The sequence below is a fragment of the Octodon degus genome, unplaced genomic scaffold (assembly GCF_000260255.1).
Source record: "Octodon degus isolate 3935 unplaced genomic scaffold, OctDeg1.0 scaffold00016, whole genome shotgun sequence".
Lineage (NCBI taxonomy): Eukaryota > Metazoa > Chordata > Mammalia > Rodentia > Octodontidae > Octodon > Octodon degus.
The window spans coordinates 21322302-21326219 of NW_004524592.1; positions in this window are offsets into that span (position 1 = coordinate 21322302).

The window sequence follows — 3918 nt, forward strand, 5'->3', positions numbered from 1 at the left end:
GCCCTCAGGATTTATCCTGAGATCCTGTGCCTCAGATTGTAGAACCTTTGTCAGTGCAGCCATGTGGATGAGTCACGGCCATTGCTTGGCCAATGAGAGCACTGTAGTTTTAATGTATATGTCTTTTACTTCTTTTGTTAGATTGATTCCCAAGTATTTCATTTTTTGTGTGCTATTACGAAGGGTGTAGTTACCCTAATTTCTCTCTGTGTGAATTTGTTGTTTGTGTACAGGACTATTACTGAGTTTTGAGTGTTTACTTTATATGTACCTACACTACTGAATTATTAAATCCACAGTTTTTTGGTGGAGCTTTTGGGGTCTTTATATAGAGTATAATCTGATCTGCAAATAATGATACTTCACCTTCTTCCTTTCTTATTCTTATTCTTTTTGTTTCTTTGTCTTGTGTAATTGCTCTGGCTAATGTTTCCAGAACTATAATGAGTGTGAATGGTGATAATGGACATCCTTGTCTTGTTGATTTTAGAGTGAAAGCTTTCAGTTCTTGACCATTCAATATGATGTTGGCTGTTGGTTTGTCATAGATGACTTTTTGTCAATTAAGATGAAGACTATTCTATTTTCTGTAGGGTTTCTATCATGAATGGATGTTGGACTTTATCAAATGCCTTTTCTGTATTTATTGAGATGATCATGTGATTTTTTTGTTCCTATTAATATGGTGCATTACATTTATTGATTTGAATATGATGAAGTATCCCTGTATTGCTGGGATGAATAATATTTGGTCATGGTGTATAATATTCTGGATGATGTGCTGTATTCTGTCTGCCATTATCTTACTGAGGATTTGTGCATCTATGTTCATTAGGAAGATTGGCTTGTAGTTTTCTTTCTTGGTTTGGTTCTTCTCTGGCTTTGGAATCATGATAATACTTCCTTCCGGAAATGATTTTGGAAGTATTTCTTCTGTTTCAGTTTCCTTAAAGAGTGTCAGCATTGGGGCTGGGGAGATGGCTCAGTGGAATAAGCGCTTCCCTGGCAAGTACAAGGGCCTGAGTTCAATCCCGGGTCTGGAAAAAAAAAAAAAAAGAGGGTCAGCATTAGTGTCATTATTTCTTCTCTAAATTTGTTGTAGAATTCAACAGTGAACCTGTCACATCCTGGGATTTTCTTTGTTGGGAAATTTTTAACTACATTTTCAATTTTATTGGCTGAATTTGGGCTCTTTAGAATTTTTATCTCTTCTTTATTTAGGTTTGGCAATTCAGTTGTATCTAGGAATCTCTCCATGTCTTTTGTGTTTTCCATCTTAATAGGATATAGTTTCTTGCAGTAGGTAGCGATGATCTGCATTTCTGTAGGATCTGTTGTGACCCCCTTTTTCATTCCTCATTGCTTGGATTTGTGGTTTTTTGTTTTTTGTTTTTTTTCTCTTTTTGATGAGGTTAGCTACTGGCTTGTCAATTTTATTTATTCTTTCAAAGAACCAACCTTTGGATTCATTGATTCTTTGTATTATTTTCTTAGTCTCAATTGCATTAATTTTAGCTCTTTTTAGTTTTTATTTATTTTTTAAAAAATTTTTTAAAAGGTTGTTCATGTCTTTTTTTTTCTTTTTGGGGAACCAGGGATTGAACTCAGGCCCTTGTGCTTGCCAGGCAAGCGCTTATTCTACTGAGCCATCTCCCCGGCCCTAATTTCAGCACTTATCTTTATAGTTTCTTTCTTTATATGAGTTTTGTGCTTGATTTACTCTTCTTCTGGTAGAAGTTTGAGGTTAAATAGTAGGTTGATTGTGTGAGTTCATTGCTATGAATTTTCCTCGTAGGACTGTTTCATTGCGTCCCACAAGTTTCAGTAGTTGTACTGACATTATCATTTAATTGTATGTACTCTTTAATTTACTCTGCCAACTCTTGTTGGTTTAGAAATGTGTTGTTTAATTTCCATGTGTTTATATAGCTTTTGTTATTTCTTTTGCTATTAATTTCCAGTTTCATTGTGCTATGTTCAGGTAGTATTCGTGGGATGATTTCATTTCCTCTGTTTTTATTTAAACATGTTTTGAGGGCTAATGTTTTGGTTTCATAGGCTTGGTTTAATTCTGATATTTCTCTTTTGAGTTTTTTGTCTCGCTGATTCATTTGTGAGAGTGGGGTGTTAAGGTCTCCCACTACAATTGTGTTAGTGCTTATTTGGTCTTTCATGTCTGTTGGTATTTGTTTTATGTAGCTGGGTACACCAGTGTTTGTTGCGTGTATATTTATGACTGTTGTTTCTTCTTGAAGTTTTCTCTTGACAAGTATGTAGTGAATTTTCTTGCCTCTTTTGATCAGTTTTGGCCTAAACTTTACATTGTCTGCAAATATAATAGTTACCCTGATTTTTTCTGGGTTCTTTTGGCATGTAGGATTGTTTTCCATCCTTTGACTTTTAGTCTATGAATTTCATTGTGGGTTGAGTATATTTCTTAAACTTTTTTTTTCCCCCTGGTACCAGAGATTGAACTTGGGACCCTGCACTTGCCAGGCAGGCACTCATGCCACTGAACTGTATCCCCAGTTAAATATATTTTTTGAATGCAGCATGTTGTTGGATCTTGCATTTGATCTATTCTGTCAGTGTGTTTCTTTGGATTGGTGAGTTGAGACCATTTACATTGATGGTTATGACTGATATGTATTGGCTTATCTTTTCATGTTATTTTCCTATTGTTGGTTCCCTTTTTTCTCACCTGTTTAATTGCTTGCCCTGCTTGGTGGCTCCTTTCTGTTGGTGTTCATGTATTTGTGGTCTTTGTTATCTCCTTCTAATATAATCTTCAGAGCATTTTGTAAGGCTAGCTTGGTGGTGATGAATTTCTTCAGGTTTTTTTTTTTCATGGAAGTGACTTATTTTTCTGTTGATTTTGAAAGATAGTTTTTTGGGGTACCTCAATGTGGGTTGAAGTTTGTTTACTTTTAGGGCTTGAAAAGCCTCCTTTTAGTTTCTCCATGGTTTATGGCTTTGTGTTGAGAAGTCTGCTGTGATTCTTATGTTGGTTTTTTTTTTTTAATTTTTAAAGAGGAAGGAACCAAAAGCAAGTAACAAGAACAAAGACAAACAAAGCACCATAAAATAACAAAAATGATACAGAATTTCAAAACAAGAACAGGAAACGAACAATGGTTGTTATATTACATATTATTATCATCAAATTTGTTGCTCAGACTACCAAATATCGATGGGTTTTTCCTCATAGGTGATATTTGTCTTTATTCTAGTTGCTATTAATATTTTGCTCTTATGCTGAATTTCTGGAATCTTGATTATTATGTATCTTGGTATAGATTTATTTTGATCATGGGTATTTGGGGTTTATAAGCTTCATTAATTTGTATGTCAAATGATTTATCCATGTTTGGGAGCTTTTCTGCAATTATTTCTGTGAGGAGATTTTTAATGACTTTTCATTGTTTCCAGCTTTCTCACTCACAGACTTCAGCCAATCTTATGTTGTTTGTCTTTGCCTCATCTTGTAGCTGTTGGATTGATTTTTTCATGCTCTCTTGCTATTTTTAAGATATCTTTCTTTTCCTGATTGCTAGTCACATTAATATCTTCTAGCTCTGATATTCTATCATTATGTTCATTCAATCTGTTGCATATAATTTCAGTCAAGTTTTTAATCTGCTGGATTTCTGTTTGGATCTGTATCATTGATTCCATTTCTTGTCTATATTGGGCATGCATGGTTTCCATCATTTTCTTAAGCTCTTCTATTTTTTTAACATTTGTGCCTGCTTTTATGTCTTTCATTGATTGCCATTTCTTTTTGAACCTTAGATTTTTTTTATGACCTTTTCCTTTTTTTTTGTTTTTTTTTTTTTTGTTTTCTTCTGCTGCTTTCATTTCAGGGAATTCTAGTTGTTGGCCTTTTTTTTTTTTTTTTTTTTTTTTTTTTTTTTTTTT